This window comes from Myodes glareolus, chromosome 21, assembly GCF_982192425.1.
Source record: "Myodes glareolus chromosome 21, mMyoGla1.1, whole genome shotgun sequence".
Taxonomy (NCBI): domain Eukaryota; kingdom Metazoa; phylum Chordata; class Mammalia; order Rodentia; family Cricetidae; genus Myodes; species Myodes glareolus.
The window spans coordinates 57,123,545-57,141,127 of record NC_142046.1 but is presented as its reverse complement, the minus strand read 5'-3'; the positions used below and the strand labels follow the sequence as shown (position 1 = coordinate 57,141,127).

At 44.5% G+C, this 17,583-nt stretch overlaps 1 protein-coding gene across 9 annotated transcripts in view; it reads right to left on the bottom strand.

Moving 5' to 3' along the window:
• Osbpl6 (oxysterol binding protein like 6) overlaps positions 1–17,167 on the bottom strand; it is a 174,432-nt gene extending 157,265 nt beyond the window's left edge. For 6 of the 9 annotated variants that reach the window (XM_087900080.1, XM_087900079.1, XM_087900076.1 and 3 more), the window contains exon 1: positions 17,028–17,167. The gene's annotated coding sequence lies outside the window, so the exon portion shown is untranslated. Of the gene's footprint in view, positions 1–14,717; positions 14,924–17,027 lie in introns of all 9 variants that reach the window. The other 3 variants (XM_087900084.1, XM_087900085.1, XM_087900077.1) reach the window with 2 other exon arrangements.
• Between the last annotated feature and the right edge of the window lie 416 nt (positions 17,168–17,583).

Genomic DNA, 17,583 nt, shown 5'->3' with positions numbered 1-17,583 from the left:
ATGATGAACTGGAGACCCAAGCTACAGAGTAAAACTAAGTGGAGAAATGCAAACACCACCGGAGAAATCTATATTGAAGAGTACGCTATAAACTGTCTTAACAAAACCCCTCCATCGCGTCAAGAGCAGGCTAACCAGTACTCAGGTGTACATGCCTGGAGCCATGTTCAGAAGCCAGGACCCACTCACAGGTCACACGACTTTCTCACTGGGAAAAGAAAAATTGGCTTTGTGTTACTATAACTGAACGTAGTTCCTGTAAGAAAGCAACTGACAAAGAATTCACCAGAGTGTTTGGTAAGGAAACCAAACTATTTGGTAAGTGATTTAACAGAAATCAAATTTTCTAGCCTTTGTCTTGAAAAATTAGAAAATCAAAGAAAGGGTAAAAATATTATAGTTACGGGGCTGAGAGATGGCTCAGCGGTTAAGAGTATTGCCTGCTCTTCCAAAGGTCCTGAGTTCAATTCCCAGCAACCATATGGTGGCTCACAGCCATCTGTAATGAGGTCTGTAGGCCTCATGTAGACAGAATACATACAGAATATTGTATACATAATAAGTAAATAAATAAAAAATATTATAGTTTCCTTGGTTATGCATCCATGGCCTCAGTTTTGCTGTGACCTGACTTCTTATCCCATGGTTTAGTATAAAAAGAAGACTATCAAGTAATAAAATAACTCACAGGTTGAGTTAATTCGCATGAATTCACAATTCCCAGCCACACAACATTAAGTTCCATCCGTGCTCGCTTTCCCTTCTGTGTTGCTACAGTGTCAACAGGTGTTTTTATCCTCAAGAACTCAAGAAGGTTCTTTTTGTTTCCTCCTATCTACTAGAAACTAATTCCTCACACAAGACAGGTATTAGACACTGATTTATTCAAGATACAGTCTATGACACAGCCTTTATATTAAGATTATGGAAAAAATACCAAAAAGTGTTGAAAAATTCGATGTATAACCCGATTAGGCAACACATTTTATTCGTCTCAAGAGCTAAAAATTATTAAGTCACTTAGGGGTAATCTCTCACAACCTGAGACGTGACCTGAAAAGATGAAGAAAATGCTCCTTCGCCTTCGATCCTTCCAGAACCAAGAGCCAAAGGCTTCCGAAGTATGACAAATGATCATTCTAATTAAACTGATCAAACACTTAGCGGGACTGCTTACTGGTGTAATGCCCTTAAGAGGATTAGACAAACAATTCTGGAAATCCACAAAGCCAGCACGTCTGCTAATAAATTAGAGCTTCCATACGCGACCCCAAACAACTCTCCTTTGTCAAGCCACAGACCTGAAAGCACCCTGGGAGCAGCATCCCCTTTGTTTCTTAACTCTGCACCATGCTCCGCGGTGGGGAGAGGATGACAGCGTCCCCTCCGCCCATTTGTCCCTTTATCATCAACACTCTGTGTGTCCTTTGTAGGAATGGCTGTTTACTTTCTCTCGAAGAAGCTCTGTTGTTTCACCTTCTGGGTTTATAGTCTATTGAGAACTGTTAGGAAGAGGCTCAGACAACCAGGATACAGAGTTCAGGGTCTCCTTTGCCCCACAGCAGTGACCAGTTCTCATCCCAGGCGGACTGCAAGCACCTACGATCGCCTCTGGTGTTTCAGGCCATTTCACCCACTGCATCTCACTCAATGGTGTCTGAACACTGCTGAGAAAGTCCCCATTTCGGTTATCTGACGAGCTGTCTTGCGCCTGCTCTGCACGGGCTGTGTTAACTTAAAGTGTGTGTATGTGAAGAGAGAGAGAATGTGTGTGTGTGTGTGTGTGTGTGTGTGTGTGTGTGTGTGTGTGTTTTACAAGTGCATTTAAATCCTTTACACAGAAGAGAAATGATTCCAGATGGACGCAAGGCCCTGCAAAAAAGGAATGGCGGGCGCTATAGATGGTGAATACAATAGTAGCTATATAAATATGTAGTTTTTAAATGTTATTTACATCACCTTAAGAGATAAAGGATGGTTTAAATGAAAGCAGCAACAATTCAATGTGCCGTTTATTATAGAAGTAAAAATATCTGACAATAATCGCACCAAGGTCAGGAGGGGAGGTGAAGTCCCTATTGCGAGATTCCAGTACCAGAGGCAGGTGCTCTGGTGCCATGTCGGAGTGCTTGGATTAACAGCTGCCGTCCACCCTCTACCCAGGTCATCCCATCCTCGGGGGCTCTATCTATATTTGCCCAGTGTGTGACCTGATTTTAAAGCTGATGTCACACCTGGGAAAGCAGTAGGATGGCAGCAACTCAGCTCAGGTGGGACTAGCTGTGAACTCCAATCATCAGACACACACCTGGAATAGGAAGAACATCACCCGCCCCTGCCAGCATTCCCCTGCATCAGCACACACACCTGCAAACCAAATCTACTCTGTACCACACACCAGTCACAACGCTTTAAAAGCCAGGGGTGGCATGGTCAGTGCAACTGATGGGCTAGCACCAGTCTGGAGACCTCACTCAACTCCCTGTGCCTCAGTTTCTCTGTTTGCAAAATGAGAAAGGTGAAGCAGGTGGTGTCTGAGGTCCTTTCACAATTTGGTTCATGCTGGAAAGGCAAATACTACATACTGAGATATAAGGAAATGTGACAGAGACTCGGGGCATCTGCTTGTCACAAAAATGGTCTCCGAGTTACTCCCAAGGAACCATTGTTTGGAAGGCTGGCTCTTCTTTTCCCTTTAAGTTGTCATTCTGAGCTCATTTTGTGAGAATCAGCTGCCTGACAATTCCCAACAGTTCACCAACATTTTCTTTAGAATACTAACCAGGATTCTAAGCTATCTTTAAGTCAGAATGGCGAGTTAAGTGTTGTACTTCTCAACCGACTATTCAGTGACATTTGTAAGAGCAGGCATTTTAGCAATACTTCTCTGGAATTCTGAATAAATCCAGCTATTTCAGAAAAGTTCACAGAACTATAACCAATAAAAAATCTTCAAAGAACACAGCACTACACCAACACCCTCAGAATAAGATTACTAACATCCTGTTGGTAAGATGGTCCCCACATCGATGCTAGCAGACAAGAGAGAGAAAAGGATTACAACGTGAATTACAGACAGCTTTAAAAACAATCCAAGGGACCGGAGAGATGGCTCAGCAGTTAAGAGCACTGGCTGCTCTTGCAGAGGACCCGGGTTCAATTCCCGGCACCCACACTGCTCACAGGCATTTGCAACTGCAGTTCTAGGGGATCTGACGCTCCTCTGACCTCTGTGGACTACTGCATGCATGCAAGTACCTACACTTGGGCATATACATGTGTGCACGCGCACACACACACACACACAAACATATAAAATACTTTTTAAAATTTGTATGTGTTTGAGGAAAAAGATTTTTTTCTTGAATTTAATTCAAGTCATTGATTTGCAGAAAAGAGTCAAGCAGCTCATCTTCAACCAAACTGAAGCTGTTCAGGAGCTGCAATACCTGCATATTAAAGAAATGCATTTAACCTTTACCAGCCTTACTGCAGCCTTGGAAAACCAAACTCTTAAACGTTGCCATCTCTCCCCAGTTGGCCAGCTCACAAAGAATAGTTAGACATTTTCCTCAAATAGCTTTTTCTCAATGTTTTTAGAAGCATTTCTCACGGGGAGAAACAGAAATAATTGTCAGCTGCCCCGGAATGAAAATTCTGAGACTAGACACACAGTATTGCTTTATTCAGATATGTGTTTTCATTAAAGGGTAAGGAAAAGGCGTCAAAATTTTTTAAAATCTAGTGTTCCCAAAGACTAAAAAGTAAACACAAATAAAACAAACCTATAATTAGCACTTCTAATAGCAAACAATATACAGAGTAATTTTATAGGAATCAATTAACAAAAATTATGTACTGAGCAATACTTACATGAGTGTGGGAGTTAAGAAGATGAATAGATAGGGTTGTCTAGCTCTAGGGAAAGCTCTTAAAGAAGATTAGTTTGAGGGACTTTTAAAAACGGAGGAGAAAAAGAAACCCAACTACTTCCTTACGAGCTCCGAGTCCCCACTGAGGCTCTCTATGACATCTGAGCGGTTATTCACACGTGGCTAAAAGATGAAGACTCAAATGAAAGCCCAAGAACAGCAGGGCGTAGCCCAAACTTAGACAAAAAAAATCTACTTTCTTCTGAACAAAAGACCCAGAAAACCTTTAGCAGAAAATCTCTAACCACCCTCCAGAGAGATGTTAAAGGGCTGGCGAGATGGCTGAGGAGGCAAAGGCACTCGGCCCCTCAAACAAGTTGCCCTCTGACCTACACACACATGTTTCTCTCTCACACACACACAGTCACACACACACACACACACACACACACACACACACCATGGCATATATGTACATGTGCATATGCACATACATACACACACTAAATAATTACATTTTTAAAAAATAAATATCAAATGTCTAGAACGTGGAAAAGAGGGAAAAAAAGAAAAAAAGAAAAGAGGAGGGAAAAGAGTGGGAACTTTCATTTGCTTAAAATAGAATGTTTAACTGTACCTGGTGTCATAAGCAATCCCAGCACTCAGAAGTCCGAGGCAAGAGGATCTCTGAATCCTAGGCCAGCCTGGTCTTCACAGAGTGAGTCCCAGGACATCCAGGGCTAGACAGAGAAACTCTGTCTCAAAACAACAAAATGCTGCTTTTGGATATGACGTATGGAAACACTGGAGTGGGTTAAGGAAACTGAATTTTATGTTCTTTCTTTCACAACAGGGACTACTAATTTGGTTCACATTTTATTCCTGGCCAGATAGTGGTTGTGCACTGAGCAGAGCAAGGCCCAAGCTCAACTCAACATCTACAGCATATGATGGACACCCACCCACCCCCTTTCCTTTGAATATAAAAAGGACTATACGCCTGTCATTAGGAGATTGTCACTAAACACCAGCAATGATCTAAATAGAAGTTGACTTAGACAAAACTGAACTTGAAGAAAATTTTCTACTTGAATATTTACCTTTTAAAAAGAGACAAAGGGAAAAAAAGCCCGAATTAAATTCTCCCTGGTCATGTTAGCTGTGGTACCTTTGGGTACCTTTCATAGAACAATGAGACACTCACACTGCTGGCAATGGTTGCTGAGGCTTCTGTGATGCGGGGCAGCCTAGAACTCAAAACCCAACTTGAGTTAAGTCCCAGAAATGTCCTCATATTACAGAGAGGTACACCACATGGGGCACGTTCCTTAGCCTCTTTGTGCCCCCATGTTCTTATCCTTACCACTGGGGCTAAAAAGTACTGACCACTACTCCAAGTGAGAGCATCGAATGAAGTGACCGCCCACAACACATTTAAAGCAACGTCGAGCACGCGAGCTGTGTGTGAACTAATGATGCCTGCATGGTTATATTGTTACACTATTAGGAAAACTAAAACATTATTTTGGAATTGTCTGAAGGACTACACTGTTAGTGGATACCTAACACAGACCTTAAAACATTAATGTCCCTTAACTAAGCAAGTCTAAGGAATAAGTCAAGTTTTATACAAAGATCTACATACAAGGCCGATCATCAAGTTGCTGTAATACCAAAAGAAAGAAACGTAAGTGTACAAGTAGAATTCGGTAAAATATGACATGTTCAAAAGAACATGTTCTGTATCTTTTAAAAGTTACGAGTAAGCTGGACATGGTGATACATGCCTTCAATCCCAACAATGAGGAAGACAGAGGAAGGCAGATCTAACCTAATCCTAACCCTAATCCTAACCCTAATTCTAACCCTATGAGTTCAAGGTCAGTCAGTCTACATAATGCATTCCACAGAAGCCAAGGCTACATAGCAAGACCCTATTTCAAGAAACCAAAAAATAAAAACTATGAGTAGCTGGACTGGGGTGATTGCTCAGTCAGTAAAGTGTTTGTCATGTAAATATGAGAACCTGAGTTCGGATCCCCGCACACACATCAAAGTTGGCAGAAGTGGTGCCTGTCTGTAACCCTAGCTCTAGGAAAGTGGGGATCTGGAAATAGGCAGATCCCTAGAGTTCACTGGCTCAGTCTGTGAGCTTCAGGTTCAGTGAGAGACCCCGACTCAAATTAAATAAGGTGGAGAATGACAGGGGCAAACACTTGACATCCACCTCGGATCTCCACACATGCATTCACATGCATGTTCGCCCCACACACGAAAACCTGTACACACCTACACTACACACTCAGTTTTTTTATGATTTTAGCTAGCATATGGTTCTTCAAAACAACCAAATATAGAACCACCATATGATATCACTCCTGGCCAACACACCCAAAGAAACTAAGTCAGCGTGCCGTGCAGACACCTGCACACATTTTTTCACTTTCTGTGGTACTACTCACAACAGCCAAGCTCTTGGTCACTACCAGATGAATGAATAGAGAAATGTGTATACACCACGGAGGTTTACCCAGCTGAGGGAGGTTAGAATGGCACCACCTGCAAGACCATGGATGCATCTGCAGATCCTAATAACAAGCAAGATAAGCCAGAGCCAGGAAGACAAATATACAAATACTGCAAGCTTTCCTCTCATCTTCTATTTTTAAACTTCATATATAAAGCATTTGGGTATATGGGTGTTTGTGGGAGAATGCTTTTGTACACTGTAAAGATTTGTCACTTGTATTGGTTTAATAAAACGTTGATTCGCTAGTAACCCAGGCAGAAAGTATAGGTGGGGCAACCAAACTAAGAGAATTCTGGGAAGAGGAAAGGCAGAGAGTCAGTCACCAGTCAGATGCAGAGGAAGCAAGATGAGACTGTCTAATTGAGAAAAGGTCCCAAGCTATGTGACTAAACATAGATAAGAATTATGAGTTAATTTAAGTTGTAGTAGATAGTTAATAGTAAGCCTGAGCTAATAGGCCAAACAGTTTATAATTAATATAAGCCTCTATGTGTTTCTTTGTGACTGAACAGTTGAGGAACTGGGTGAACAGAAACCTCTATCTACATGTATGTATGTGTATGTGTGTGTGTTTGTGTGTGCATGCGCATGTGCATGCGCATGTGCATGAGTGTGTGTGTATATGACATAAGTTAGAAGAGGGACTGTTGGGGGAAATGAGGGAAGAGTATGGAGGGAAGGGGGTAAGAAAGTATGAGAGGGTGAATATGGTCAAACTACATGATGTACATGAACAAAAATGTCTTTGTTAAGCCTATCACTATGTGTAATCAATGCACACTAACAAAAATTTAAGTAAATAAAACAATAAAAAAGAAAGAGACTCCAAAAACAACTATGTTTAGCCATATGAACAATATGAATGTAAGGAGTTGGCACAGGCCGTCATGGAGACAAACTGGGGACCGCACAGAATGTGCTGTGGAATAATCTTTCTCTAGACTGTGAAGAAGTGTTGCTCTCATTGTTAATAAAAAGCTGACTGGCTAATGACTAGGCAGGATTTTCGGGGCAGAGAGAATGCTGCGGGAAGAAGAGGGAATCATGAGCCCAACGTGAAAGAAGCAACATGGGAAGTTCATGCATGAAGTAAACGAACCTCAGAGCAGCACACAGATGAATAGAAATGAGTTAATTAAAGTTGTAAAAGCTGACTGGAGATAAGCCTAAGCTATAGGCCAAGCATTTACAATTAATAATAAGTCATTGTGTGGTAATTTGCGAGCCACTGCTGGGAGACAGAAAAACACCCACCCACAGCAACGTAACCATTTTGTCCCCTCCCACAGTGGTAAGCTCTTGTCATTACACAGCTGCACATGGCAACTGATGTGCACTAAGAAGACCGACCCTGCATGTCAACCATGAACTCTGAATAATGACGTGCCCTTGAGGTCCACTGACTGGAGCCAACATTCAGTAGTGGTGCAGGTGTTGATGGCATGTGTTAGAGGGAAGGACAGGCGTGTTTACTGGCTCTGCATGTTCTACTTGATTTTGCTGTGAAGTTAACACTGCACCAGAGAAAAGGGTAATGCTCTTAAATCCTGAAGATTAAAAACACTGCTAAGTAATGAAAACCATTTGAAAAAAAACAAAAAACAAACAACAAACAAAGCAAACCCAAAAGGTTATACTCAATTTGTAAGTACTATTTTAGAAGTGGCAATACAAGAGTCTTGAAAATAGACTTTTCTGTGTTTTTTATGTTTTTGTACAAGGGACCTGTATGTCATTTTCTAAAATTCAAAAGGGGCTTTACTGTGGGAGCTCCTTCCATTCCTTCAACCAATAGCCTTTAAGCCACTTGGGCATGCTCTCATACTATAAATGCAGCTGGAACACCTGCATTTGCTCTCTTCTGGCTTTCACTTCCCACTGCTAGACTCTGTTCCTGTTCCCTGTGATCTAGAACAGTGATCTTTAAGTCTCCCCCAAATAAATAACCCTTTATTATGCGTTATTCTGAACTAATGTGGGATTCCTCGTATCTTCTGCCACCAAGGTTTAGGATATATTCACTGGTAAGCCATGTGCTTAGCGTACTAAGGCCCTGGTTCAATCACAAACATTAATTAACTAATTAATTAATTACATGTTCTTAAAAAAAAGATATTTCAAAACACATAGAGCAAAGCAGACCAGGAGACAAGGACACTCACCTGTAGTTTCAGCTTAGAACAGGGGCTCAGGCACAAGAATCCGAAGTCCAAAGCTAGCCTGAGCTTTATAGCAAGACTCTGTTTCCAAAACACAAAAACAAAGACAAATCCACAAGGGTAAAGGATATGGCTCAGTGATACTGTGGTTACCTAGCATGGGCATGGCCCTGGGTTCAATCTCCAGCATGCCAGGAAATAGCATAGCAACACGGACAAGGCCAAGAGAGAGCTTCAGGGCTTTCAAAACCTTATTCCATTTTCAAAACAAAGTTTGGACCAGAGGAGCACAGAGGACAGGGAGCTAAGGGTGTAGGGAAGAGAGGGGACAGCACCAGGACTTGTGAAGGGTGGGAGAGGCTGTGGAAGGCAGGGGAGTCTAAGGCAGGACTAGTATGGAACGGGCAATGACCAGTGGCTGAAGGAACAGAAGCATGTCCTGTTCCAAAGGACACACACAAGCACGTGTTCCCAGCAAGAGACCCATCCCCAAGTTACAAAGAATCCCATTGCAGACAGCTACGCAACAAAATTGATCAGTGCGAACGATCCTCTAGAATGCTTTTATCAGTTGAAAGAAAATACATCCTTGTACTTAACAATCTAAAAGGAAGAGCAGGGCACACATATTCACCCCAGTCCCATGTTTGCTTCTCAAGAGGCAATTGTAGTTTTCGTTTTTTATGGGACAGCCTTACAGTTGCAAGACAAAGTGCACTTGAGTCCATATTTAACACGGGTCATCTTCTAACCTGTGTCTTCTTCTGTTCCTGTGATTCCAGCCTAGAGATCTCTGCATACGGAATTGTGTCAGGTGATCTTGCTTTCACTGCTACCTAATTTTGTTTCTGCTCCAAACTATTTATCAGTTTTTTGTTTGCTTGGTTGATTTGATTTTTCAAACAGAGCCCTGGCTGTCCTGGAATTAGGGTTTTAGATCAGGCTAGGCTTGAGCTCACAGAAATCTGACTGCCTCTGTCTCTCAAGTGCTGGGACAAAAGGCGTGCACCACCACTGCTCAGCTTAACCAGTTCAGGATGATAACTTCCTATACACTTTTCCTTAATCAATGCTATAATACAGTTCTGTGCAAACTCATCCTGTAAAGTGGAGCGCTAGAGCAACCCGCTGAGGTCCACAGAGCACACAAGGCTGGAAACTGTGAGTGACGCTGTCCCTGGATACTGCACCTGCCATTCTGTCCACCCAGCCACAATGCATGATGCTCACCGGTTTCTGAAAGCCTTGCCGCCATAAAGTAGTAAATGTTATGATTTTTGCCGATACAAGAAATTAAACAAGGGAAGCTTGAATTTCTCCCCTAATGAAGAAAGCATGATTTTGTATTTATAATAAGTGCCACTTCTAATTAATTTTCTGTGAAATGAATAGTTTCCTCATTTCCTTTGTCCTTTTCTATTAGGCTATCAGTCATTTTCTCTTCTTGACACACGGGAGCTCCTTGGCCATTAGGAACACTGTGAGCAGTCTCTGATATGATACATTTTATCTTCTGCCTGTTAGATTGGTGACCATCCCTCACACAGAGCTACATCTGTTTTTTTTTCATAATCTTATTTCTTTTACAGTCTCTAAGACATTTAAAGATTTTACTTTAATGGAGAGACAGGTGGCTTCCAAAAGACCTGATCTTCATGGTCTCTGAGGGCTATACTTTTATTTCCCCATTGGCACATCCTGAGAGACAGGTGAGGTCACAGTCACCTCCATCCCCTTCTGCTGACCTTCCGCTACATTACCTGCTACTCTGGGAGTCAACACTGTCCTCTTCCCGTGTTCCGAGGGGACTTTGACATAAGCCCTACATTTGCTTGGCTTGCAGACCTCTCTCTCTCTCTCTCTCTCTCTCTCTCTCTCTCTCTCTCTCTCTCCCTCCCTCTCTCTCTCTCTCCCTCTTTCTCTCTCTCTCTCCCTCTCTCTCTCCTTCTCTCCCTCCTTCTCTCTCTCTCTCTCTCTCTCTCTCTCTCTCTCTCTCTCTCATATTCTGTAGCTCTTGCCTCAACTGTAAATTTACTGGAATCAAAAAGAATACATTAATGTGTTTCCACAATCCACATGCCATTCAACCATGCCACTCTCTCTATTCTTGGGAAATTATACGATCAACACTGCTCAGTTGTGCTGCCTGATGGGGTGAGAATATGCAAAAGCTTGTCTAGCTGCTATGGATAAACAGAAAGCAAAAATATGGTCATAATTTAAAATAAAACCAGACTCTCAAGTCTCATCTCCAGAAATAACACACAACGAAATATGTTTACTTCAATGTTCTTTTAGATACTTAGGTAACTAATATATTACGTGGGCTAACACTGTGTTGTGTTATGTATTAGAGCATCCGAGTAGCTTCTTCAAATGTAGAAGAAGGAGTTGAGGATGTAGCTCAGTGGTAGAGCACTTACCTAACATACAAGGTCCTGGGTGCTATCCCCAGCACCACAATATAAATAATTAAATAAAACTTATCTCTAGTTTAGGGCATGTGAAGTAGCACCTACCGCTAGAAATTGAGGCCAAGTTTATTTTTGGTCTGTCTTCTGGGGGGAGAGGATTCTAAAAATAAATGGGTGTTATTCTCTCTCCTCTAGCAGGTTTCAAAAGATGAATAGGTCTGTCTCAAGGCCACAGAAAGGGTGCCTCAATAAAAGGCAAGGCAAAACCTAGACACTAAGGTCCATGTCCGTCCCAGTGCACGCTGACACAGACCGGGAGGATGCCAAGGAAATGAGACAAGACAGCCAACACAAGAGGACCGAGCTTTCTGCTGTGCTTTCCCACTACTGAACAAAAGATAGGGCGATGGTTGTCCAAAAAGCAAACTCTTGGAGCTGGAGAGATGGCTCAGTGGTTAGGAGCACTTGCTGCTCATGCAGAGGACCCTGGCTTGATTCTCAACACCCACGTGACGACTCACAACCATCCATAACTCCAGCTTCAGGGGATCCCGTGGCTTTTCTGGGGTGTGCATACAAGCATGCACGCAAAGCCCTCATACACATAAACTAAAATAAATCTAAAAAAAGAGTAAACACTAAAATCTATATATACACATTTTTCATTTTCTGGTCAGAAAAGAGAAAAAGGAAGGAAGACAGAGAGGAAATATATAAATAAATACATAAATAGATGTCAGGAGAAGGGTTAAAATCTTAATCCTGACACACTTTCTTATTCATCTACCCTTAAGGTTCCTTAATTAAGGGACAGGCTTTACTTCCTGTCCTCACTACCAAAATTAAATTACTTGCCGGACCTTCTCTTGGCATTATGTGCAGGGCTGAGCTTCACGGAGTTAAGTGTGGGGCCTCCTTTTCTTAATGGAAAATGGGAGGCCCTGACAGAACGGCTTTTGAGTGTGTGTTTCCTTTGGTTTGGCTTTGCCTTTTGCACCACTGAAGATCAAACTCTGCATGTGCAGGGCAGGCAAGCACTCTGCCTAACCAGCCAACACCCTGCCTCCTGTATAGACACTGTTTACAGCCCTGTAAGCTTGAACATCTATGGGCCAACTGACTGTGAGTCATTCAGGCATCAACAAAACCACGACTATTTCTACTGCCTGAATATTTTCTTCGTATATTTGAAAACAGCATTCAAAAGGCAAACGTCCCAGCTAGTTTTAATTGTCAACTTGTAAAAGTCTCGACTGAGGAACTACCTAGGTCAGACTGGTCTGTGGCGATGTCTGTGGGGGACTGTCTTGATCATTAATGGGTGCAAGGGGGGCCAGCCCACTGCAGGCAGCACTATCCCTAGACAGATGACGCTAGGCTATACAAGAAAGCTGAGCAGAGCACAGACCTGTGAGTGAGCTAGCATACAGCACTTCTCCGAGTTTTGTGCTTCAAACTCCAGCTTAGCTCCTATTCTGCAATGAACTGTGCCTTAGATGTAGAATCCACACCAACTCTTTCCTCCCTAAGTGGATTTTTGTTTATAGCGTTTGTCACAGTGACATGCAGCCAAAGTGACATTATATCTTATCCCAAAATAGCCTCCTAAGTAGAACGCCCAGTCTAGAAATGACGATAACCTTAATATTCTTACAGCTGGAGCAGAAGGATCTTGAGTCTGAGGTCAGCTTGGGCCACGTTAGTTCAAGACCAAACTGAACTTTGTAGAGAGGACCTGTCAAAACAAAACAGAACAAAGGACTAAATCAAAAGCTGGTATCCTTGCCTCCAGAGGAGACAGAACAACTCTCTTATGACAGAACTCCAGAGGGCGGCTGTATATTTGTCAAGGAGGTATAATGAGAAAAAAAATACACGTATGCGTGTGTGCTTGGCAATATTCAATGAGGAACAAGAGGAAAGCAAACCTAAAGGTCCCTATTCCTGAGCCTACTACATTATCGGAGACCTTGTGAGGTGGTTATTAGCATCCTCACTCCGGATGTGCAGTACGCGCCCCACCCTCGCATTACCTACCGCGGAGGGCTTGCCTTCCCATCCAGCGCTTGTCAGGTAAGCCCAGGACGCTTTCGACTCTGAATCAATGTCACCATCCATGCTGACACTTCACGCAATCTTAGTGTGTCTACTGCATTTACATTAGCAGACAGACAATACAAACGAGTCCTCTGTCACTGTCCCTGACCTTCCCACATCTGTTCAGATACCTCAGGGGGTGCCAACCTTCAGTGCCGAGGGTCCTCACCAATCCTCAGAGCTCCAAGGTCATGTGTTCACGTGTGTGACATCGACTAACTCCATACTCAACATCTGAAACCCCACCCGAACCTCTCTAGTTCCTTTAGCCAAATATCTCTGACTTATCTAAGGTCACAAGCCCTAGATCATTTTAATAATTTTAATTTAAAATGAACCCTTTTTCATTTTCTCCGAACTTGAGAACTCTCAGACAGCCAGGGTTCCTGCCCTGAACCTCTCTTCCTACCTTCTACCCATCATCCCTTGGGCATCTGGAGTATCTCACTATTGGAAAACTGTCGATGTCTCCCTCCTCCATGGCCATACATCTCCACAGTTCTACATGGTTCTCCTCCCAGTGGGACCACTTCCTGCCCATCCTTCCCGCCAATGTCCTTCACCAACTCTTGGCAATTCATGCTTATACAAAGGGACAGCTTCTTGTCCTTTAAGTGACTTCTGGGTCTTGACACGAAAGTCTGCTGTGTGAGCGTGCTATTGACCTTGTAGTCTTTTCCCCCAGAATTTTAAAATACCATCAGCGGTTCTTCCAAGGTCCTCTGCTTTGCCTTTTAAAAATATAATGATTATGTATGAATTCATCACCATACCTGAGTAAGATCACTATGCGTCGCCTGTAGTCACCTCCCTGATCCTCCTAAAAGACAACTGCACCCCTTTTTAAACATTTTGATTATTTGTTTGTTCATCTGTCTGTTTATAGGCACATGTGACACAGCTTGAGTCGAAAGGTCAAAGGCCACCCTATGAGAGCAGTTCTTTCCCTTCCACGTGGATGCTGTAGATAAAATTCAGGTCATCAGATCTGCAGCAGGCCTTTACCCGCTGAACCAGTGATGAACATTAACCTTCCTCCCAAGGAAAGAAAGAAAAAAAGTGTATGTCAGAATATGTATGTAAAAACTGGTTTTTTGTGTGTTTATTGGTTTGTTTTGTTTTTTGTGTGTTTATTGGTTTGTTTTGTTTTTTGTTTTTGTTTGGTTGATTTTGTTGCTGTTTGTTTTTGCAGTTGCTTATCCGTTAGCTTGTCTCCTTGGCTTCCGCGGGTAAGCTAGCACAGCAATCTTGAGATAGACATGACAATATTTTGGAATTCGGACACTCACCACTCTACAACCCAGCAATCCTATCCCTTGGCATCTGCCCAGGAGAAACATTTACACGCATGCCTCAGGAAAAATAGTGCAATTTTTTTTTTAATGCAAAAGAAAGGGGCCACCGGCTGCAGATCAGACAAACACAGTTACAGGGCACAGACGGAATACTGCACAGCGGTGGGAGTCAATCAGCGACCGCTACACACAGCATGGCGATACAGTGTGGAGGGAGCGAATCAAAATAAAAATAAAAACATAAACAGAAAACTCTTTTGTCCAGGATTTTAAAGTATAAATATTACTTAACATTTTCAGGAAACAACAACAAAAAAAGTTATTCATGAAGGCAGGGGAATCCTTTATACCTCCCACAGAATGCAGACCAGTGTCTTCAACAGAGCAGGGACTTGCTGACAAATTATCAACGGAATGATCACAGGATCCTAGTTAACCAAGCAGCGTAATAAAATGAAATCTCCCTCGTCTTCATAACTTCATGAGTGACCACATGAAACTTCTGTCCACTTTAGTTTCACATGAGTCTGTTTTCATCGATAGCACTCGAACAAACCTGTCACCAGAAACACTTCATCTTGGACAGACTCTTTTTTTGGGCGGCGAGACAGGGTTTCTCTGTTGAACCTTGGCTGTTCTGGAACTCGCTCTGTAGACCAGGCTGGCCTCGAACTCACAGAGATCCGCCCGCCCCTGCCTCCGAGTGCTGGGATTAAAGGCGTGCGCCACCACCGCCCGGCAAACTCTGTTTCTCACTGGAGTAATATTAACGTAAGTAAGAGTAAAATTTATATGAGGTTCAATTAGAGATAAGACAACATCTGTTACACAATCTTGTGGAATCCAACAGAACTACAAGATATTAAAAGCAAAGATACAACTGATAACTCATCACCATTTTAAAAAGCAGTCTCCCCAAAAGCAATCCAGCCACTGAATGTATAATTAAGTTCCCAACACAACAACTGAAAATCTGGCCAAAAGCAAGTGGTTTTAGGGTTGGTAAAAAGCAAAAGTTTTACATTTCAACATATCCTGCTAACTTAAAAAAATATTTACTTGGGTAAAATATACTAAATCAGGAAGCCAATGTCAGGAATAATTCCACCAATCAGGGCCTTCCTTGTAACCCAATGAGGCATGCACATTCTCTGTAGGTGATTATAGCTGAGTTACACAGCATCTTCCCTTCGACCTTGGGAACCTGCTCGTTCCCAGAGTTACCGCGAGGTCTTCTGATTCATTTATTATTGGTCTTTGCACCTGCAATGCTGTAACACTAGATAGGAATATCAACATCGTGAGCTCGCAGTATCCAAAGCTGCGGAAATGCCTCAAGGCAAAGGGGGAATGGGAGCGCAGAAGGGAAATCTATAGATACACATGAAAAACTAAGATAGAGGAGAGCGAAGTTTAATAGTCTTAAAGTGGGAAATTTAATTTCCTTTGAAGAATACATTTCTTAACTCAGTATCATAGCTACCAATCAATATGCAATTTTTCAATTTAAGAAAAAATGTTCAAAATATATTTTGTTAATCAGGAGAAATTGCAATAAAATATAATATGTGACTTATTAAATCTTGCCCAATGACTTCAAAATCGAAATTATTTTTAAAAAGCCTTATAGAACTTTCTGTCCAGAAGCGAGAAATAATTTGGCAAACCGGTAAATCCGCTTAGTTTCTGTCTTTTGCTTCATGTCCATTATGTAATGCTTTCCCCAGCTTTAGGTCTCTAGTTTCACCAACCTTCCAGGTAGAAAGATTACAGAATCGTCACAAAATCAGTGTCTGCCCATAACTTTCCAAAGCAGCTTAAAACGTGGCTTGCGGTGCGTGTGCACACACAAGAGGTTTTTATAAATCTGCGGGTGCCATTAGTTCTCCGCAGCTTCCTCCCCAGGTTTCCCATCCCTCCTCCCCCAAGCGTCCCCGGCGACTCGATTTGCGGGCAGCTCCAAGCTCGACGCAGGGGAAGCACGTCCTGACTGCAATGCAAACCCTGTCCCGATCTGAACCGGAGAAGGTAGCTCGGGCCGCGAGCGTGGACGCAGGCTGCAGGGAGGGCTGCAGGGACGCTAGACTGGGGTAGCCAGGAGCGCCCACGAGGGCAGTCCGCAGTGCACGCGCACAACCAAACCCGCTGCACAACTTGCCCGGCCACTGCCCGCGGCTCCCCGGATTCCCTGAAAGGTGCAACGTAGGCGTCAGCTCGCGCGGGCGCGGGCGCTCTCATCCGCACCGGTTCGGTTCTCCGCCGACAATTACATCAGTCCTCTCGGCCCCTACTTCCATTCCCAGCCAGCCGGCCTGAGGGTGCGGGCACAGGGGGTGCAGAGCTGCACGCGGGGGGCGGGGAGGATGCGTGTACCAGGAAGCCGAATTCCCGGGCAGCCGCGGGAAGGGAGGGCGGGCGGCGAGCAGGGACAGTGACACCAGTACCCCCTCCCACTCTGGCCTCACCGGGGACCTATTCGGCCTCCTCTGCTTCCGCACTGCCCAGCTTGGGAGCCTCTGGGGACCGCGATGCCTCGGGGGCTTGGGGCTGCGGCTGCCCACCAGCTTATCGCCAGGGTCCTCGGCCCTCCGGACGCGCACAATGCCCCCGGGTCGCGCGGCTGACGCGAGGTATCCACCCCGAGGCCGAGAAACACTTACCTGCAGGGCGAGCGGTAGGTCGCCGTGGGAGATGGCCCGTGCTTTCCGCCCGGCGCGCTGGCTGGCGGAGGCTCCCGAGGCGCAGAGACCGGCGCCGCCTGCGCCGAGCTGCGGTCTCCAGCGCGGACAGCAGCGGCCGCGCGGCGCCTCCAGTGGTCCTCCGCGCCGCAGCCCCTCCTCTCCCACGGGCGGGGCGCGCTGGCGGGGCGGCGCTCCGGGCTCCCCGCCCCCCGGCTCCTGTTCATTCGCCAGACCAGATCGATCCCGCGGGCCCGGGGCTGTCCAGCTGCGTGCCCACCGCACCCGCTTCTGGCGGGCTCCAGCGTCTATCTGGTCCCGGGCAGGCGTCCTCGTGAACCCGAGGGGTACAGGGATCGGTCACCCGGCAGAACCTGCTCAGGACAGAGTGACCCTCCCGCGAGTCCAGTCCAGCAGTGGTGTGAGCCCTGGCCTGGAGAGGAGAGGCCCGGAAAGACTGCGGCATTCAGGCCAGGGAGCGGTGGGAAAGGGCTTCAGCCGGGAACCGCAGCCTGGCGGCCTCCGCTCAGTAAGACCA